Source organism: Homarus americanus, unplaced genomic scaffold (assembly GCF_018991925.1).
Source record: "Homarus americanus isolate GMGI-L3 unplaced genomic scaffold, GMGI_Hamer_2.0 scaffold6894, whole genome shotgun sequence".
In the NCBI taxonomy this organism is placed as follows: domain Eukaryota; kingdom Metazoa; phylum Arthropoda; class Malacostraca; order Decapoda; family Nephropidae; genus Homarus; species Homarus americanus.
In genome coordinates, this window is record NW_024731872.1 from 363,247 (window position 1) to 386,291 (window position 23,045).

General features: G+C 46.3%; 1 long non-coding RNA gene across 3 annotated transcripts in view; it reads right to left on the reverse strand.

The window, feature by feature from the left end:
* The window catches only part of LOC121868073, a 118,582-nt gene that overhangs the window by 69,651 nt on the left and 25,886 nt on the right, over positions 1 to 23,045 (reverse strand). For all 3 annotated transcript variants that reach the window (XR_006089300.1, XR_006089301.1, XR_006089299.1), the window contains exon 4: positions 9,020 to 9,051. This is a non-coding gene — a long non-coding RNA (uncharacterized LOC121868073). The remainder of the gene's footprint in view (positions 1 to 9,019; positions 9,052 to 23,045) is intronic.

The following is a 23,045-nucleotide window of genomic DNA, read 5'->3' on the forward strand; positions in this document are numbered from 1 at the left end:
ACTAAGTTGGACCAAGCTGGACCAAGAGGGAACAAGTTGGAGCCAAGAGTAACCAAAGTGTGTGTGTGTATGGTCCGGATGGGGAGTGGTGGGCCGGGTGAGGAAGGATGGTCGGATGGGAGGGTGGGGCCGGTGGACCGGGTCGGGTGGGAGGACCGTGGGGGGTGGGGAGGTGGGAGGTGGGGGGGCCTGTGGGAGTGGTGGTGGGGGAGGGTGGAGGGGGAGGTGGGGAGGGTGGGGGTGGGGTGGGGAAGTGGTGGGACCGGGGGGAGGGTGGTGGACAGGGTGGGAGTGTGGGGGACGTTGGGGGGGTGGGTGGGGAATGGTGGGAGGGTGGACTGGGTGGGGAGGGTGGACCGGGTGGGGTGGTGGGGTGGTGGACCGTGGGTGTGGTGGGGAGTGGTGGACGGGTGGGTGTGGTGGGAGGGTGGACGGTGGGGGGGTGGGACTGGGTGGGGGTGGGAGGGACCGGGTGGGACCGGGTGGGGAGTGGGGAGTGGTGGGGGGTGGAGGAGGGTGGGGAATGGTGGACGGGGTGGGGAGTGGTGGACGGGGGGGGTGGTGGGTGCGGTGGTCCGGGTGGAACTGGGTGGGGTGTGGTCGGTGGGGTGTGTGGTCCGGGGGTGGTGGGTGGGTGTGGTGGTCCGGTGGGGTGTGGTGGTCCTGGGTGGTCCGGGTGTGGTGGTGTGGGGGTGGTGGTCCGTGGTGGTGGGTGGGTGGTGGTGTGGGGTGTGTGGTCCGGGTGGGGTGGGTGGGGGTGGTGGGTGGGCGGTGGACTGGGGGCGTGGTGGACCGGGTGGGGCGGATGGTGGGACGGGTGGGAGGGTGGACTGGGGAGTGGTGGACCGGGTGGGAGAGGGGGACTGGTGGGGAGGGGGAGGGTGGGAGGTGGACCGGGTGGGGTGGTGGGGAGGTGGGAGTGGGGAGTGGTGGGGAGTAGGGTCTGGGGGTGGGTGGTCGGGTGGGGTGGGGGTGGGTGTGTGGTCCGGTGTGGTGGTCCGGTGGTGGTCCGGTGGGGTGGTGGACCGGGGGTGGTGGGTGGTGGCGTGGTGGGACCGGGTGGGGTGTGGGGCGTGGTGGGGTGTGGTGGACCGGGTGGGGCGTGGTGGTGGACCGGGTGGGGCGTGGTGGTGGACGGGTGGGGCGTGGTGGTGGACTGTGGGGCGTGGTGGTGGGGACCGGTGGTGGGTGGGTGGTGGACCGGGGGGGGTGGTGGTGGACCGGGGGCGGGTGGTGGACCCGGGTGGTGGTGGTGGACCGGGTGGGGTGGTGGTGGACCGGGTGGGTGTGGTGGTGGTCCGGGTGGGGTGTGGTGGACCGGGGGGTGTAGGCTTTGGTGAGGGGGTATCCTCGCCCTGCAATATATATATATATATATATATATATATATATATATATATATATATATATATATATATATATATATATATATATATATATATATATATATATATATATATATGAATAATATAAGGATTTGCACTATGCATAATCTGACAGCGCCCCATCCCCTTCCTCCTCCTCCCTCTCCTCTCTCTCCCTCCCTCCTCCTCCCCGTTCCCAACAGTAAGCTGATCCCGTCACTCTAGCACCTGACGCAGCTATGGCAAGAGATAGTGTTAAGGCCATACCTATGGGTGAGGTGACATGATGAACTAGGCGGTTCCTCCTCGGGCTAATCTTGCCTCGCTCGTCGCCCCAGCACTTGGTCTGTTGTTCCTCGTTACTTTGTTGTGATCTTTTAGCGTCCAGTGTTAGTACAAGAGTAAACCGGAGTACCTGGAGAAAATCTGTCCCTACCACACTGGCTGATGAGGAAATACTACTACTACTAATACTACTACTACTAATACTACTACTACTACTACTAATACTACTACTACTACTACTACTACTACTTCTATTACTACTATTTCTAATACTACTACTTCTATTACTACTACTTCTATTACTACTGCTTCTCCTGCTCCTCCTCTTCTTCTTCTTACCGATTAAGTAATAATAATAATAATAATAATAATAATAATAATAATAATAATAATAATACACATACAGGCGCTGGTCTCAGGTTATAGTGTAATAGACAGCGTGGAGGAGCTTTAAACATTAATTTTTACAAGAATAACTTACGTCACAACGCCAAATAATGTGTGTGGGAGGGAGCCGAGGGGGGGGGGGGAGGTACAAGCCAAATTATGGTATCAAAGAGAGAAAGAGAGAGAGAGAGAGAGGGTATACCTAATTGTTTAAGAGATGGATGGACGACAAGCAGTTGGTAATGGAACGAGAAAAAAGAGGAGGGAGGGAAGGTGGGAGAGAAGTAGGAATAGGGAGGGAGAGGAGATGGAGGAAGGACGTCGAAAAATAGAGAGAGAATGGTAATGGAACGATAGAAAGAGAGGGGGAAGAGTTAGTGGGAGGGAGAGAAATGGGGGGGTAGATGAGGGAGGGAGGGAGGGAAGACTACACAATGGAGGGGAGGCACGGAAGAGACGGGTACAAATTATCATGAAGGAGCTGCTGTAGAGTGAAGGGCGGAGTGGCGAGGAGCGACAAGGAAAAATGGTGAGAGAGAGAGAGAGAGAGAGAGAGAGAGAGAGAGATCAAAACAAACACCCAACACAGTATCTAAAGAGGTGCCAGAGGTAAGATAAACCATTATACATCTGATACCAATAATTAAGAATTAAGGGTTAGGTTAGGTTAATAGGTTACGTTGGGTTAGGTTAGGTTAATAGGTTACGTTGGGTTAGGTTAGGTTAATAGGTTACGTTGGGTTAGGTTAGGTTAATAGGTTACGTTGGGTTAGGTTAGGTTAATAGGTTACGTTGGGTTAGGTTAATAGGTTACGTTGGGTTGGGTTAGGTTAGGTTAGGTTAGGTTAGGTTACGTTGGGTTAGGTTAGTTTAAGTCTTGAAATCGCTGACCTACACTTAATATTAACTCTCATCAAATTACATTAAAAAAATATTATTTTTTCCCCTTCTACCACGAATTATTTTTAATCCACGTAAAACTTAAAAGTAAAATCGGCCTTAAAATTTATACCATCCATGTAAAATTAGTTTCCCATGATACTGTACTTTAATTCTTTTTATATTACAGCCAAGATCACCATAATAATACTCGGATAATTCCAAGTTAATTTGTCTTTATAACGTGGATGTAATGAAGCTAATATGAGGGATAACTGAACAAAATGGATAAATTGGTGGATAATGTCGAGGAGAGTAAGACAAGCGACGGAAGCTGGCAATTGGGAGTTTATGATGATGGGAGGGAATGGTGGAGGTGGAGAGGAAGGAATAGTGGAGGAGAAGGAGAGGAGGGAGTGGTGGAGGAGAGGGAGAGGAGGGAGTGGTGGAGGAGAGGGAGAGGAGGGAGTGGTGGAGAGGGGGAGGAGGGAGTGGTGGAGGAGAGGAGAGGAGGGAGGGTGAGAGGGGAGGAGGGAGTGGTGCAGGAGAGGGAGAGGAGGGGAGTGGTGGAGAGGGGGAGGAGGGAGGGTGGGGAGAGGGAGAGGAGGAAGTGGTGGAGAGGGGGGAAGGAGGGAAAGAGGGAAAAGAAGGAAGGAGGGGAAGGATGGAGGAGGATGGAGGGAGGGAGGTCGTGAAGGAAAGTGAGAGGAGGAAGGAATAAAGGGATAGAGGGAATGAAGGAAGAAGAGGAAAGATGGTGAGTGGAAACGAGGGAGAGAGAAAGAAAAGGGAGAGACGTAACAGAGGAGATTAAGGGAGAAAAGGAAGTGAAGTAAGGAAGGGAAGGGAGAGGAGTGGTGAACAGGGAAGAAAGAAGGGAGAGTAGGAGTAGTTAAGGGAGTGGTGGAGACGGAGGGAAGGAGAAAAGGAGGATGGAAGTAGTTAAGGGAATGGAAGCGAAGGAAAGAAGGGAGAGAATGAAAGGAAATAAAATAAAATAGATAAAACCAAAAACAAAAAGGGAATAGTGAAAAGAAAGAAGAAATAACGGAAACAAGAAGAAATCCAGAGTAGTTACTGTGAGAAAATACTCGATATAACATAAAGAGAGAGAGAGAGAGAGAGAGAGAGAGAGAGAGAGAGAGAGAGACTAAAACTCTCTCTAATTTACCTTTTAAAGATGAACACCCCCAGAGCTCCGCGCGGCCCCCATCCTGGGCATTAATCACAGCCAGCAAGGCCTCCCTCCCCCTTCCTCTTCCTCCTCCTTCATCCACTACCTTCCTTTTCCTCATTTTCCTTCTGTCTCCTTCTTCCTCAGTTGCCCTTACTCTTCTTCCTCATCTTACTTCTTTTATCTCTTCCTTTCTCCCTATTTCTCCTTCCTCCCACCTCCCTCTTTCTCTCCCCTCCCTTTCTCCCTCAACAACTTCTCACTGTCAGCCATACATCGACCAGTTAGTCACCAATATTTGTTTCACTTATTGTTATCTCTTCTTTATCTTCTTGTGTCTCCCACTCACTTTGTTTCGCCGCCGATACGGAATATGAGAGAGAGAGAGAGAGAGAGAGAGAGAGAGAGAGAGTATTTTTTAAAATCAAAGTCACCCATTCATCAAACATCACCAATAGACCCATAATGCTCTTAATTGCCTTTGAGGTAAGTCTAAGTGGCCCGCGTCCACACACTGGCCAGGTACACGGGCGTCCACACACTGGCCAGGTACACGGGCGTCCACACACTGGCCAGGTACACGGGCGTCCACACTCTGGCCAGGTACACGGGCGTCCACACACTGGCCAGGTACACGGGCGTCCACACACTGGTCCACACTCTGGCCAGGTACACGGGCGTCCACACAGGCCAGGTACACACACACTGGCCAGGTACACGGGCGGCCACACACCGGCCAGGCACACGGGCGGTACACGGGCGGCCACACACTGGCCAGGTACACGGGCGGCCACACACTGGCCAGGTACACGGGCGGCCACACACTGGCCAGGTACACGGGCGTCCACACACTGGCCAGGTACACGCTCCCATCTGCATAATCCGACGCCGCGAACACCGTGTTTGTGAGCCAACATGAACGTAAACAAAGGGAATCCGAGCAGCAAGAGGATCTAGTAAGAGCGAGTCTATCACGGTTCTTACCTGTACTGAGACTGACACGGTTATGGTAGCTACGACAGGCGAACGTTCGCTCGCCTTCTGCTCGTATTGATGTTCGCTCATGGTACAAACCCCTCATACCGACAAAAACAGTCTGGCGTACCTCTCCTACCTGCTGTGGCACGCTTATGGCAGAAACGACAAGAATGAAGTCAAGACACCCACAGTGACTGAGGCGGTGCTTCTTATGGTATGACTGCCACTGTTATGAGGTAATATCAGAGGTTGGCACGAGGCCTTAAAACCCTCTGAAGAATACCACTGTTTGTGTTTTGTTATGATAATAAAAAAGAACACCTTCAGTTTACAGTTTAAACCTGGGCTACTTATAGAAAAGTAAAATTTCTGTAAAACTCAATACTCCTTCAACATAACTGTAATTTAATATTTATCAGATTTATTCTTAAAATAACTTCAAAGTTTACTTAAATTCCTGGAGATGTAATATTCATAAAAAACGAGATAATCTGATGAGAAAATAAGGAAAAGGAAAAATTAAAGTATTTATGGACTAAAATTAAGGTTAGATAAACGTGCACACAAGAATAACAGTATCAATTCTCAACACCCAGAAGCCACCACAGACAACATCCTTGAGGGTCACTCAGGCTCGTAGTCTCTTGTCCGTCGCTTAATTGAACAAACGTTTTGAATTTGCCTTTGACTATTCCATTTACCTGAGCGTCACTTAATGCGATCATCGAGTGTTGGACCCAGCCAAGCCCTGTTGATTATCCCTCCGGTCTCACCCACACCCGCGCCTCAATTACGGTCCGCCGGGTAAGAGGCGCCCCGCCCCATCCCGACCTGACCAGCTGCGGACCGAACCACCCCTCCTCCTCACTCCTAACCACCCTGCACTGTCTACCCACATCTTAAACAGAACCTCGATACACACTCTGACCAACCCCGAACTGTACTTTACTGGCCAGAGCCCCGGCCCGCTATACACCGTCCGTCTGCAAGTAACCACCACCACAAAGGCCCTCCTATGGTGAGTGAGAATATGGGACACACAAGTCAACATACTCTGCCTCCCTTCCTCTGTAATACTAAGCATATAGGACTTTTATAAATTATTAAGGTGACAGTTAAACTATTTACGATTACACAGTCTTTACAAGAAACACTATTTAACGTCTTGTGTGGTGTGTGACGAAACAAAGTAAGAAAGGAGGAGAGAGAAGAAGGAATGCAGTGGGAACAGGTAAGAGGTGTTCACGCCCTTGGAATGTCTTATAGAAGTCCGACCGCCTGACTTACGCGTCCCGAGTTAGAGAATCGTATCATTCTCATCTCGCTTCTTTCTCCATCTTCCCGTGTGTCTGACTCAGAGATAAAGAAAAACACCAATAATTAACCTAATAAGACACCAGATGAGTTGGTGAGCTGGTGTACAATATGACGACGGGTACAATACTATTCCCCGAACGGACGATGATCACTCGACAAAACCACAACACATGGCCGCGCGTGCGCAGTGTTGCCACGTGATGGTCGGTGGGTTTAAGGTGGGCGGTGAAGCGCTTCATGAATGGCAAGCAGAGTGATGGTTGAGGGTTAATCCCTTACTCCACGGGTTATGATTTAGCTGTGGTTGGGTATGAGGATGGCGGCAGTGACTGTTGTGGTGGAGTCACTAGAACGATCATCATCATACACAGCTGGGTGCAGAGATATGTGCACACACCTAGGAACTAAAACATGTTTCATGATGATGTTGAGACTGATTAGTGTAGTACTAAACTCATTGTTGAGCCTAGAAGCTGTAAGGCCATATAAATAAATAATAACACCACACGCAGTGAAGCATCTGATACTGTATCATAACATTAAGTTAACTTACATTTTACAAGTCTAAATGGCAAGAAGACGGAGGTGTACTGTATATAGTCGAGATTAAAAAAAAACATGGAGGGAGGCAATTAATTTAAAGAGGAAAGTGGGAGTGAAAGCTGGCAGAGGAAAATATACCAGGGGGAAATTAATATTGAAACAATGTAGGGACAATTTTAGAGGCCCGGGGCACTCCAGAAGGAGGAAAATAACAGTAAGCAGAGAAGTTGTGGGGATGAAATAAGAAGAAAGGCTGGCAAGGTTAACCAAAATGTCTGTCGGCATATGTTAATGCAGAAAGCAAAAAGTTAGAACACCAGAAACTATCAAGCGCAAAGTGAGATTACGACGAGTACGAAGTAATCTACAATCACATGATGAGCACAGTCCATCACACTGGTACTAAAGTTACTTACAGGCTTCTAAATTTTCAGCTTCAATAGTCATCGCCTTGACCGATTTCTCTGACTCGCCGAAATAATTTTCTCCCGCGCCACCGGCCGTTTGTATCTCTGGATCTTTACTGCACCCCTATCACGCGCGACCCTCCTTGCTCAGTGACGCAGCCTATGATCAGTTCTTGGTAAAATCTTGTTTTATTCCATGATCTCAAACGTGACCTGTACAGGTTATGGCAGTGTAAGTAAATAAAGACTTCTCCAAAAGTTGAACGAAGTTTTTTGTAAGCAAAAGTGGAGGAATTAAAAGAAAATAATGGCTAATTTGGTTAATTTCTTTTTTAGAAGCAGAGAAAAAAGATAATGATATCATCTTGGGTCAACTTTATTGGCCTTTAAGGCTTGCATTAGCAATCAGCAACACCTGGCATTAGTTTCTACCCCTCAATAATGGCCATAGACACTATTTTAACGCATGCTTATTCGCCTTCTGCCTGCAGTGGCGTTCAATTATAATACGAGCACAAACATTGGGATACAAGCGACCAAGAGAGAGACTGGATTGTGCAGGAAGAGGATTGTCTGGGTCAAAGATCATTTTTTTCAGACATGCAGCCAAAGAGATTTGCCATTTCTTGGGGTGTAGTTACAGTGGTGGGGTCAGGCGGAGTACGGGGCAGGAATGTTAAGGGTTTGGGAGAGTCGTACTGAAATGATTTTGTTGAAGACCGAAAAAAAAATGTTTTTATTGTGTCAAACGATATTATTACTATTATTATTATTAGTAGTAGTAGTAGTAATATCATTATTATTATTTTTTATAATTTCTTAAATCGATCAGTTTTTCACAGGAGAGTTTTGTGGCCGAGACAAACAATTCCATACAACTGAACTACACCATTGAACTTTTGTACACACACATATAACTTGTATACACTATCTCCAAAAAGTACCTTTACAATGGGGTCCGATGAAATTCAAAAAGAACACCGCGACTTCCGTTGTGTCAAAAGAGTTGTCATAATCCTTCGTCTGTTGTATCATAATTATTGTCTCACATGAACTCGTTTAAAATACTGTTTAGTGGGAGAGCGCACACACACACACACACTCTCTCTCTCTCTCTCTCTCTCTCTCTAAAATTCTCCAATAAACGTAGTCAAGAGAGAGAGAGAGAGAGAGAGAGAGAGAGAGAGAGAGGAAACATCGCCAAAAATGCTTTGTCATTTGTGAAGTAATTAATCCACAGGGGAATTAATTGGTCTATTATTTAACCACCTACGAAATATTTCAATATGGGGGGGTCTTATCTACCTGAGAATACGTCACCTTAGCTTTATGTGTGTTGGCTTAGCTTGGTAACATTAGCTTGTGTTGGGTTAACTTAAGGTAGTGTTAAGTTACCTTGGGTTTGGTTAACTTAAGGTTGTATTAACTTGGGTTAGGTTAAGTTAAGATTGGGCTAAGTTAGCTTTGGTTGGGTTAACTTAGCTTTGGTTGGGGTTAAGTTAGCTTGAGTTGGTTAATTTAGAGTGAACTTAAATTAGCATAGGTTGGTTAACTAGGCTTAAGTTAGCTCAAATTAGTTAGGTTAGATTGTGTTAGTTAACCTCACTTAAAGATACCTTATGTTAATTTACCACAGGTTTAACTTGAAACAGGTGGTATCTATATCAGGTTTGGGTTACACTTACCAGGTATATCCTTTGACGTGCTTCCTCCTGATCTGGAAGTAAAGAAGCTGTGTTAGATAGTTACTTTATTGTTCTGAGAGAGAGAGAGAGAGAGAGAGAGAGAGAGAGAGAGAGAGAGAGTTAATAGCCACAGTTACTATTCAACGATCAGTATCAATAAACGACAGGTATTAAATTTACAACATGGCAGGTATTGATTAACGACAGACGGCAATAACGACAGATATTTTATTTTACGATAGCCATTGATTAACGACAGGTATTTACTAAAAATAGGTACTGTTAAATGATAGGTATGTTTATATCAACGGCAGGTATCGACTAACGACAGGTATTAATTAACGATAGGTACCAGAAAGTGGTTTTCACCAATTAAAGACAGATGTTCAACGACAATTGATACTTAATGTCAAATGCTGTTCAACAATTGTCAGAGTTCAATGAAAATGTCAACATGAGCTTGTGCTAAATAATAGGTAATGGTTAACGGCAGATAGTGCTTAACGACAGGAATACTTTACAATTTGCTGGTGCTTAACCAAAGCTAATGAATAATGGTAGCCAATGTTCACCGACAGCTAATGTTTAAGGACAGTTGGCGGTTAATCACAGTTAATGCTTAAAACAACCGGTGCTTAACGACAGCCGATACTTAACGAAGGCTGGTAGTCAACGAAACTTCCACTGGGTATTGGAGGTGGGAGCTTCGTCTAACTCCAATATTTACTCTGTGACTGGCCGGGGTCAGTGTACCCGTTATAACGGACTCAACTGATGCCTGAGACACCGTAATTCAAATACAACTTTAAATTCAAAGCCACTTCAACGGTCATAACAGTTCAGTTGGCAGTTTACGTGACCCAACTTAAATATATTTGACTTCCGAACGTTCATTAACAAAAAAAAATCCTTGTTAAGTTACTGTTTCATATGACACTTGAATGACCAATTATCATAAATTCTCTTACAAAAATTGACTTGGAAACATAAAGAAGGATATATTTTTATCATTGCTCGTTCTTGTGTGTGTGTTTTTGTTTTTACCTTTCTCTTACACAGCTTTCATTACTTTACCCACTTTTAGTACAAGTTTGTGTACTCCTTGATCCACCCCTACACGAATGTGGGAGAGAAGAAATAATAACAGACAGACAGATAGAGATAGAGAGATATAGACACAGACAGACAGAGAGACAGACAGACAGAGAGAGACAGACACAGATAGATATACATAGATAGATATAGTATTATTATTAAGCTTATATAAGTCCTTTTTAATTTCTTTTTTTTGTTTACTGGTAAAGGGAATCATCGTAGAGTACCGCAATAATCATTACTTTTACTGTACAAGATGTTATAATTTTTATTTTTCATGTTTGTTTTCGTGTCTTTCGGTCGTAAGAGCACTGCGAGACAAACTAATGGAGTATTTAGTGAAGGAAACGTAGTGTTTAAGGCACTAACATTCGTTCACTTTAGAGGTTTCCTTCCGCTCTTTACGTTCACTCGTTCACATTACGCCGATACAAAAACCTAATACATGATCACACTTTACAGTACATTGAGTGAATTTATAAATGGTGTGGTAAAATAAATCTACACTTTAACATATTTCAGATGGGGACAGTATAGTATTGGACAGACATCACCAACACCACCTCCACCGCCACCATTACCACCGCCACCATCACCACCAGGTTAAGTTAGGTTAGCGTTAAGGTGAAATAAACTGGAATGCCGAATCTTGACGTGATCCTTTATTTTGTTCCTTGTATGAAATTATCTCCCGAGTCCGATGTACAGTACAGGCCAAGTCCTCCAACGCAGTCTTTACTTTACTTTACTTCCTGGAAAGATTCAAGATATTTCTGAAAGCACAACAACCTCCATCTGCTCCTCGAACAATGTATTGAACTTTCTTCTCGAGCACAAAGTATTAAAGTTATATTCAGCAAAGTAATAAAGGTATAGAAGTACAAAGTCCACCACTGATCTTGGGTAAAATTCACCACTAACTCCCAGGAGTCGTATCAGACCTTCCACCCATCTCCTTGAACAATTACCTGGAAGTCTTTTTAAAGTCCCACTGGGTCGCCGGTCAGTGATTTGATTCTCCCTCCCTACACAACCACCTACTTTAAGATCATTGCCCCCAAAAGAGTCTTAACCCATGCGGAAGACGAGCCAGCGTTCGTCTCACGGAACTTCCATATATGTGCTTTAAAGATATTGCTGTTTTTTTGTTTATGTTGCTGTTTCTGTCAGTCTCTCTTGGCTGAACACTACCATAAAAGCATCACCTCACAATAGGATCAATAATTCCTACTCTCACCTGTCTATATAGCTCTCAAGATCCTGTGTATACCGACTCTATACCTCACCTGAATAAATAGTTTACCGCAATGGTGTCTAGATTAACTCGACACGATCTACAATATATCCGATTCTTAACCGCAGAAAACTCTCGTTATTGACTAAATAGCTAATCCTAGTTTATGTAATGATTAAATAGCTCACCAATAGCTCATCAAGTTATTGTCCAGATACCTCAACCGTCTCCTCTACCTGTGGACCAAACACCTCAGCATAACCTTCATGCTGGCAGGGACCAATTGAATACAGGCGAGGCTAAGTTTTGCGGTAACGGTGGTTCGCTGTTGACAAAAGCAGCGCCTCATTAATCAAGGTGTTTTGTAGGTGTCCAGAGCGCCACCACCACCACCACCGCTACTACCACCACCACTGCTGCTACCACCATTACCACCACAACTATGACCACCACCACCACAACCACAAAACCATCATCACCAACACCAAAATTACCACCACCACCACCACAAAAGCCACTGTTACCATAATCGATGTTATCCATTATATTAACATCACCCAGGGAACAAGTCCAGCCATCGACCCAGACTACTCGTCCCACCCCACCACCACCACAACTACCACCACCACATAACCATCACTACAACTACCACCACACAACCATCCCTACAACTACCACCACCACACAACCATCCCTACAACTACCACCACCACAACTACCACCACCACATAACCATCACTACAACTACCACCACACAACCATCCCTACAACTACCACCACCACCACAACTACCACCACCACACAACCATCCCTACAACTACCACCACCACAACTACCACTATCACAACCACATAACCATCACCACTAAAATAGTCACACCCCACCATACAATGAATGGTAACTGTCACTTAAGAACCAGTCACCGGCATTTAGGTTATTAACAAGTCGAAAATATCTTAATGACCATCAGGCAAACAAGGGTAGTTACGTTGATAAACACTAACTACCGAACCACCACCATACTGACACTAGTAATTATCTCTTATACTAGTAACTCCCAAACACAAAAGACTAATTAAACCTAAATAATTAATAACCAACAAACAATTAGCAATAATTGTACCCTAACAAGTTAGTTCTCTCGTTAGCCATCACTAACAACCACACACACAACCACAGGGAGTTATAACAACCCAAATAAAAAACCAATAATTCAACAATATAAATTACCGGTCGTAACAACCCAGAATCTCGAAACTAGCCTCCAACAATCTCAAACTGCCTCTTAACTACTAAAATATTACCACTCGTAAATGATTCACTAATGACTTAATTGATACTATTAGCCATAATTACTGTATTTCCATATTTCTCAGTTTTATCATTCGCTTTTGGTGTTAAAGGCACACACCCGAGTCATGTTTTTATTCAACATTTGTGAGATTGTCTGTCAGTCCCCGCCTCTACTGTTATCAATGAGTGTGCGCGCATGTGTGTGTGTGTGTGTGTGTGTGTGTGAGAGAGAATTTACTAAAACTAATACACATTTATGATCGACTTATCATCATCACCAAAATTATTACCATTAACACCATCACCACCACCATTACCATTTATCATCACACCACCGTTAACACCATTACCATCCTCACTACCATACCCCCTAACCATCGAGCCCTATATATTCCCATACCTACAATACCATTATCATCTCAATTATCATCATTATTCACAGCGCCTCCAACAGTACCCCTTACACACACACACACACACACGGGGTCGGCATTTGGCTCTCGTTTCATTTATCACTTGTTGGAAGCACTAGTGGAATGAGAGAGAGAGGGAGAGAGAGGAGGGAGAGAGAGGAGGAGGAGAGAGGGGAGAGAGGAGAGAGGAGAGAGGAGGAGAGGAGGAGAGAGAGGAGGAGAGAGGAGGGAGAGGCGGGGGGAGGGTGGAAGGGGAAGATGAGGCGGAGAGAAAAACAGGAGATGGTGGTGTGAGGAGTGGAAGAGAGGGTGGGAGAAAGCAGACAGTGGAATGAGAGAGAGGAGCAGGGGTGGAGAGAGAGAGAGAGAGAGGAGGGGTGTTGGCCCTCTTCCTTTGGCTTTCAGTCGTCTACATATCTATCATGATAGACGTAGAGTGGTGGCAGGGTTGATGGTGGCAAGGATGATGGTGGCGGGATGGTGGTGGCAGGGATGATGGTGGCAGGATGGTGGTGGCAGGGATGGTGGTGGCAGGGATGGTGGTGGCAGGGATGGTGGTGGCAGGGATGGCTACAGCATGTTGTGGGAGTTTGTGATTGAACCTTGAGGCAATCCATTGTATGTATGTGTGTGTGTGTGTGTGTGTGTGTGTGGTAACCAAGTGGATACAAGGATTCACTCCCTATCCTAAGAGACGCTGGTTCACATGACTGTTGTTCCTGATTTACAGTTAGTGAAGTGCTGCTCATACTGCCTCCTTGTGTATCTAAGTTAATGATTATCACGTTAAAGGATAAATTGATAGCTCTATGACATGTTGTAAGAGAGAGAGAGAGAGAGAGAGAGAGAGAGAGAGAGAGAGAGAGATCAACACAAATATCGTCGTATACACAAAGTATTGAGTGAATTCTCGCACCTTCTTCCCTCCTCCTCCTTTTCCTGCCCCTACTCCCCCTCCCTACCACCCCCCTCCCCCCTGCTCCTCTCCCTCCCCTTCCTCCTGCCAGCCACCATTCATCACCACCTCGATGACGACCCGACCAGGATCGACCACACGACCATCACCTCCTGGCAACCAGACCCGTGTGTGTGTGTGTGTGTGTGTGTGCCCATGTGCTGCCTACCAAACCAGAAGAACCACAGAAACACACACACACACACTCACTAGTTACCCCCGAAAAAAAAATCACACACCTGTCATTCCCCCATCGGTAACATACACCCAGCCCTCAATATATACACCTATACACATAACGGCGTCGCTATATTTTATGAACAAATAATCCGTTCATTACCTGAGCTCCAGGACCGCTACAGGTGTGCTATGATTGGCGGAACAGGTGTGGGTGTGTGTGTGTATGTATGTATGTGTGTGTGTGTACAGGTGACTCAGCCCGATCTCGTGTATGTGTGTATGTTTAGTGTTGTGGCTGAGTGGATACAGTTATCGCCTTTTATCCTGAGGTCCGCTGGTTCACGCACGCCGTCCCCACAGGCAGTACAGCTATGAATTGATATTAAACTTTAACGCTGGTCAGGTGAAGGCAGTCTAGTACAGTGCCAGCCACATTAGTTTCTTATAGAGTACATGGAGAAAAAAGGGTTTGTCTGCAGTGTGTTGTATCTGAACTGTCTTTAAGGGGATCGATTTAGATGCACGTATGTAGGTTTGTTACTGAGAAGCAAATAAACATTAATTTGTGTATACACGTGTGTGTGTGTGTGTGTGTGTGTGTGTGTGTGTAAAAGATTCAGATTTCAGATTCGCCCCAAGTATTTCGGAGGCTAGTTTATTGTGTACCCTCTTACAATCCCATTTAATGCATAGAACAGAAGCATTACAGCAGCCAACAGAAAAACAGAGGAGTTCATGCTGACCTCCTTAGATGATGGGTGGGCGAGTGTGTCTGGGGGACCATTAGTTTGGTTAGCAAGTTACACGAGGTGAAGGAAGAATAAGTCTATCTTGGGAGGATTACCTGTCATAAGTGGAGAAGGTTCCTTGTGTGTTAGTAGTGGTGGTAGTAGTAACGATGGTGGTAATATTAGGGATGGTGGTAATGTCAGTGATGGTGGTGATAATGTCAGTGATGGTGGTGGTAATGGCAGTGATGGTGGTGGTAATGGCAGTGATGGTGGTGGTAATGGTAGTGATGATGGTGGTAATGGCAGTGATGATGGTGGTAATGGCAGTGATGGTGGTGGTAATGGTAGTGATGGTGGTGGTAATGGCAGTGATGATGGTAGTAATGGCAGTGGTGGTGGTATTGGCATGGTGGTGGTAATGGCAGTGATGATGGTAGTAATGGCAGTGTGTGGTGGTAATGGCATGGTGGTGGTAATGGCGGTGATGATTAATGGCAGTGGTGGTGGTATTGGCATGGTGGTGGTAATGGCAGTGATGATGGTAGTAATGGGTGATGATGGTAGTAATGGCGGTGGTGGTGGTAATGGCATGGTGGTGGTAATGGCAGTGATGATGGTAATGGCAGTGGTGGTGGTATTGGCATGGTGGTGGTAATGGCAGTGATGATGGTAGTAATGGCAGTGGTGGTGGTAATGGCAGTGATGATGGTAGTAATGGCAGTGATGATGGTGGTAATGGCATGGTGGTGGAAATGGCAGTGATGATGGTAGTAATGGCAGTGGTGGTGGTAATGGCATGGTGGTAGTAATGGCAGTGATGATGGTAGTAATGGCAGTGGTGGTGGTAATGGCAGTGATGATGGTAGTAATGGCAGTATGAAACGTCTATCAGCTAGTGCCTCAGCCTACAAGGCCTACCCCTGATATGAGACACAGTGTACACACCCCGGGTCACGTGTGCACAGTACACACCGACCCCAAATGTGAACCTCGGGGCCATGTGTGGACCTTGGGGTCACGTGTGTTCCATGGAGTCGCATGTGCACCTCGGAGGCCACGTGTACACCTCGGGCCTGCATGTGCACCTCGGGACCACGTGTGGTGCACACGGGGCCAGGTGTGCACCTTGGGGCCACGTGTGCACCTTAAAGCCACATCATGTGCACCTTGGACACGCGTGTGCATCTCGGGGCCGCGTGTGCACCTCGGGGCCGCGTGTGCACCTCCCCATCCCTCCACCGCTATAATCCTCTCCACGCGCCCTTAATTTACATACGGTTGATTCGCTTTACCCTTCATCACTGCCATGGTCGTGGTCGTGGCCCTGGTCGTGGTCCTGGTCGTGGTCGTGGCCCTGGTCGTGGTCCTGGTCGTGGTCCTGGTCGTGGTCGTGGCCCTGGTCGTGGTCGTGTTCAAGGACATGATCGAAGTGATGGTAGTGGTTATGGCGGGGTTATCGTCGTGGTGGTGGTTAAAGTAACTTAACCTAGATTATATTAGTTTAAGTTGCATTAGGTAATATATAGACTTGATCTGGATCAACTTAGGTCAGGTAAGGTTAGCTTAATTTAAATTAGGTAAGGTAAGGTACGGGTTAGGTTAGCTTCAGTGAGGTTTAGCATCTTTAGGTAGCTCACCATATGCGAAGTCAGCTTAGGAGAAGTTAGTTAGCTGATGGTTAGGTTAGGTTAAGACAGGTTAGATTGGGTTAAGTTAGGTTAGGTTCAAATTTGTACCGAAAGTTTAGTCCTCTCTCTCTCTCTCTCTCTCTGATTTGTGTCCACAAATAAATGGATTAATGGCGTTCTTCTTTACCCTCCCTCACCCTCCCCTGGCTGGCCTATCCCTGCCCCACCCTCCCCTGGCTGGCTGACCCCTTACCTCACCCTCCCCTGGCTCGTTGATCCCCTCCCTCACCCTCACTTGGATGGCTGACCCTACTCACCAGCCACCCACGGCAACAAGCACTGTCCTCATTGATCACACACACACACACACACACACACATGCGCGCAAAAATTAACTTCCTCATTTGTCGTCCAGCACAAGTTAACTTGAGCGACGGCTAGGTGAGGAGGGTCACTTGCTCGCTCGGCTGCATGGCTTCGCTCGCTAGATTAGGCTGCATGGCTTTGCTCGCTAGGTTAAGCCACATGACTTCGTTCACTGGGCTATATGGTTCGCTCGCTAGGTTGCATGGCTTCGATCGTTTATTCGTTTAGCTTTTAAGTCACATTTTCCTTTTCAACAATAAAAATAATAGAACCAACAAGAAAGAAACAAACAACAACAGGTATATGAGCGGAATAAAGGTGGCTAGATCCACCTGAGTTATGCGTCTCATTTGTCACACCTGAGTAGGGTGACAGGTGATTCATATTTGCTAGTTGACACGCTAGGGGAATTGCTAGGTTAAATACTAGGTGACTTGCTAGGTTAAACGCTAGGTGATCTACTCAGGGCGCTACAACTGATGTTACGGAGACTGAATTATTGTAGATGGTTGTTACTCTGATGATCATTATCCTAGGCATTGTTAGTTAGGCTTACTCGGTGGAGGGGAGACCTAGCTGCACGTCTTTAGCCATCAATGAACGTGTTTATAGGGAAAGGTGGGGTGCTGCAGGAAGTGGTTGGAAGGTTGATATCACACTTGAGTAAGACCGCCCACACCTTCATCTTGTTACAGTCACGCACGCACGCACGCACGCAGTACACGTCTACAGGGTGATGCATGGCGCTCTGACACGACTATGTGTAAATATTGTATTGTGTGGCACAGGAAAGACGGGTGCTATGTCCTGCCTCGTGTCTCTCCCCCTGAGTCTTTGCCGTCTCTGCTCTCTCTCTCTCTCTCTCTCTCTCTCTCTCTCTCTCTTTTTACCGTGTTTTATTTTTCTCCTCTTCTCCCTCTGTTTCCTTATATTATACTCACTTCCCAACCCTTTGTCAGTCTATTCCTCACTCGTCCACCCTCCCTCCCTCTCACCGCTTCACTTCTTCTCACTCACTGCCTGCCTCTCTCCCTCTCATTCGCTTCCTCCTTTTCTCCTTCCCCCCCTCTCTCTCACTATCTGCTTTCCTCCTTCTCTCTCACTATCTCCCTCTTCCTTCCCCACCCTCCCCCTCACACACTGCCTCACCGACCTATCATTCGGCACTCGTTAGAAAAAATTATGTTGGTCACAGTAATCAAAGGTCCATTTATCACTGCAAAGTCCCCGGAGGCTTATTCGTCTATCGACCCACCTGGATAGATAGATAGGCCGAACCCTAGTTAGCTATAGGCCTGAGCGGATATACAGGTAGATAGGAATGCCTCCAAGACCTATTCTTATATTTACCTGTGTGGATAGATTGAAAGGCAGAAAGAAAGGCCGAACCATATTTAATTACTAACCACATTGGATAGTCGGATAGAAAGATGGATATACAGAAATAAAAAAATTCGGAAGGCTCCCTAGCGGTAGTAGGAAGTAATGGTAGCAGTGTAGCAGCAATGGTAGTAGCTCTGTAGTAAAAGATACAGTGGTGGTAGCAGTGAGTGTGGTAGTGGTACAGTAGTAGTGGTAGTGGTACAGTAGTAGTGGTAGTGGTACAGTAGTAGTAGTAGTAGTAGTAACTTCCTTCAATCATCAGTTTTTTTTAACTCCTTTCCATCCCCTATAGCCCCTTTCCATTTTATTGATACTGAAGGGGTGAGGAGGGGTGAGGGTGACAGGATCACTTTGGGGAAGGGGATAAGGGAGGGATGATAACCTCTCACCCCCCCCCCCCCTTTTTGGCTGGTAGTTAAGGGTTGATGTGATCTCATTTCCCCCTTTTGTAAATTTATAAAGGTTGTGGTATATCGTTTTTTCCTCTTTTTGTGGATATCAAAGGGCTAAGGGGTGTGTTTAAGGGGTAAGGAAGGGGAAGGGGAATGATCGTGACCCTTGCTCCTCCTAGTCTTCCTCTATTTCTTTCTCCTTTTCCCCCCTCCCTCCTCCTAATCTCCCTTTGTTGGTAATAGGGGGGAGGGGGAACGGAGGCCCACCTTTTTACTCGGACAAAAAACAACCTTAGCTTTAACAATCGGGTGTCGAAACGTTCAAAGCTTAAACGTGAAAGATCGAAACATTTAAACTTGAATGTTCACGGTCAATACGTTCTTGGGTTAAACGTTTAGCCCATAGTTAACATAAGCACGGCGGGAACGTTGTGCTGAGTGACACAGAATGATGCCTTCAGTGTGATCGTGATGAATATGTTCAGTTATATACTATCCGTCACACGTCAAAATTCTCGTACCTAATCGGTCAATTTCATGCTGCACCCAAACTGAATGACAAATGCTTTACTACTTCATTAATCAGTTCAACGCTATGATCAATCGAGTTACAAAATAAGTCAAAAATTTCCCCATTGTGTTGAGTAAAACGTGGTATCAAATAACGTGGAAAAAGTCTATAATCACCTTATTGGTTCATTATATAATACGGTTAGTCACGTGATAAAATATCTTCATTCTTTTATTGGTTACCTAAGTGATATAAAATACGTAAAAACAAAAAAAGTTTTCGCTTCATATTGTTTACCTGTGTGACGTAGTTTATCACGAGAGAGAGAGAGAGAGAGAGAGAGAGAGAGAGAGAGGCACGCCTTGTTGTATCCTCCAATGACTACCAAATCAACCCAACAACCCTTGAGCACCACCATCTGAAGGGGAACTATGAGAGACTCCACCAGGCGTCCTCCTGTATCGCTGATGGTCGCCTCGTCCATAATATCCGCCATTAATCAATCTTAAAGAGGCGTTCCTTAGCCTTACGGGGACGAGGAGGAATGAAAGGAGAATGAGGAGCAGGAGTCGGGGAAGGAAAAGGGAACGGGAAGGTGGGGAATGACCGATAAGAAGGAATGACCGACTGAGATATGTTATGGCAATTACAAGATCTTTTAAAGTGAATTAATTCTTATTTTGTTTATATTTGCGTTTATTGATATTTTTGTTATTTCATCTATTCCGTTTAGTTTATTCCTCGCTTTTATTGGTATTTTACTTTACCCCATTTCCTTTATTCCATCCCACTTGATCCTATCTACTAGTAAGTCCATCCACCTAGTCGGGACACCGTGTGATCCTATATCCACACACACATCATCTAGCATCCACGTAGACTCATAACAAACCCAACTACGATCAGTACATCCCAACCTGAGCTCATCGAGGTACATCCGCTAGAGTTCCCGCCCATTTTCATCCCGTCTCAATAGAATATCCTCCTGAATCCCGCCTCCATCACCTACCTCGAGTACTATGCTTTCGTATACTCGTGCGTTCACCACTCAAGTACACCAGAAACGCATCAACAGCACATGGGGACTTTAGAACGACGTCTGACTGTCTTAACTCCACAATTTTGCATCCAAACACCACACTCACCTATGCGTACCAGAACGCACTCATAACTCACCATCCATGCGCACAAAAGAGTCCATAAAATCTATCCTGTGATTCGAGAAGTTATGCCTATCTACACCTACTCACCTACGCGCACCAAGATGCATCAATAATGAGGTTCTTCCCTAAATAAAACGCAACAAGAACTCGTGGGAAAGAACTCATGGACGCATCCCTCGGTTCGAAAAGGTCTCAATCTGTCTAAAACCTCTAAGGGGACAGAGCGAGCAAGACGAATGGTCGGGGAGGGGGAGAGAGGGGAGGGGGAGAAAGGGGAGCAGGAAAGGGAGAGAAGGAGAATAGGAGGGATGTAGAGAGTGTAGAGCGGGGGAGGGGGGAGAAGGAGCTGCCCAAACTGATATATTTGCTGAATAATTGATACTCAAGCCCAGGTTCGACGGAATTGAGAGAGGGGGGGTAGAGAGAGAGAAGGAGAGAGAGGGGGGTAGGAGAGAGAGAGAGAGAGGGGGTAGGAGAGAGAGAGAGGGGGAGAGAGAGAGAGGGTAAGGGAACGAGAAAAGGAATAGGAAAGGGTGAGGAGGGTAGGAAGGATAAGGAGGAGGAAGGGGGTTGGGAGAAGAAGAGGGAAGTTTGTTTGGAAAATGGGAGGGAGGGAAGGAGAGGGAGAGCAGATAATGAGATGGATGGTATGGGAGGGGAAGGAGAGGGTACAAAAACAACAAAACAACAGCACATATAGACGTAAAACACACACAGAAATATCCCCCCCCCCCCAAACAGATTCTTATAGCTACAGAGATAATATTTACGACACCCTGATACTACCTGTGCATAGATCCATTTTATTAATTGTTGATGACGTGCCTTGAAGACCTTGGTTGTTGAAGTGGTGGCGATATAGACATTATAGCATGGCGAGCTGTCCCTTGAGCACACCACCTGCCGCAGCTGGTATCATGCACCACACAAGGTATAGAAAGTGAAGCATCAAAACTAACTTGGGATCTGGGGTGTACTTTATGAAGCTTATTCTCTCACTAAAGCTATCACCATCACTGGAGCTATCACCATCACAACAACTATCAACATCAACACCACACCTATCACCATAACTATCCGCATCAACACCACAGCCATCACCTCCAGAGATATTAGTTTCACCTTCACCACAGCAATCACCACCAACACCACTGTCATCACTATCACCACAGTTATCACCACCACCACCATCATCACCATAGCTATCACCATCATCACAGATATTACTTTCACCATAACTTCAGCTATCACAATCATCACCACCACCACCACCACTACTACAGAAACACCATCACCACCACAACAGCTATCACTCACCACCACCATAGCTATCACCGTCACCACACTCACCACCATTACCACCACCACAATCATCGTCATCTTCACCACCACCAACACAGTCATCATCACTATCACTACCATCATAACCAACATTCACCAACATACCCATTATCATCACCACCACAGCCACCACCATCACTATCACAACCAACATTACAACCTCAGCCATCACCACAGTTATCACCATTAAAACACCACAACAACAACACAACTTCACTTCAACAGCGCCACATCACCACCACCACAACAACACCACCACCACAGCTTAAATCATATGAAGTAATCCTGACTTTTAATCCATTCTCCCCCACTCTACTGGGAGGGTAAACACTGGCAGTAATCCCCCGACCCACTCATACCTCTCTCCCTTCCCCTTCTCTTTCTCCCTCCCTCTCACCACCTTTTATCGTCCCCCTCAACCCCTCCCATCGTCCTTCTGCTCGCTCTCTCTCCTCTATCCCGATGGTCTTTTTAGTCAATTCCCACATCCTCCCTTCAACCTATTCCTCTCTTCCATCATCTCCCAACACGCTCATCTATTCTCCTGACTGTCTGCTATCTCTTCCCCCTCCTCCTCCTCCTCCCCTTCCACCCACCAGGCAGTTAATCCAGTTTGGTGGAGGAATGAAGGGAGGTAGATGGGGAGGGGTGGAATGGGGTGGAAGGGGGTGGAAGGTGAGGGGTGGGGAGAGATGAAAGATGGTTGGATGGAGGGGGTGGAGATATGTGAAAGGGGGAGTGGTGGAAGGATATTGAAGGGGGTGGAAGGGAGTAGAGGGAAGGTGGGAGGTGAAAAAGGGGGGTGGGGGGGTGGGGTAGAATGGGGGATGCGGGGAGGAGAGAACCAATCAACTCCAGCCTTGTCGACCATTACAAACACAGACACACACTAACATCATCCTCACAGATTCTCATGAAGAAAAAAAAATACTGAGTGAAGCGTTAAAAATATTGGGTACCAGAGTACGCTCGTGTTAATCCCTGAGAAGAAGCGGGGGGCGGGGGGGGGGTAGCCACAGCAGTAAAGAGGGATAGTCGGCACAGGGTAATCGGATCAACTGGAGATTAGGTATACCAGCTTATTTCACCTGATGTTTAAACACCCTAAATCTAACCTAAAATAACCTAACCTTATCTAAAATAACCTAATCTAACCCACGAGGAGAGGTCATGTGTCACCCCCGCTGGAACTTAAACAACACTTGACACACGGAGAGCCACGAGGAACACTTAGTTTTGTCTTCTACGTAAAGTTGCAAGGAGCCACCAATCACCTTAAACCTCCATATCAGATAAGAACACAACAGGTGCACTCCTACACCATCTAGCTAAACCTTCGTA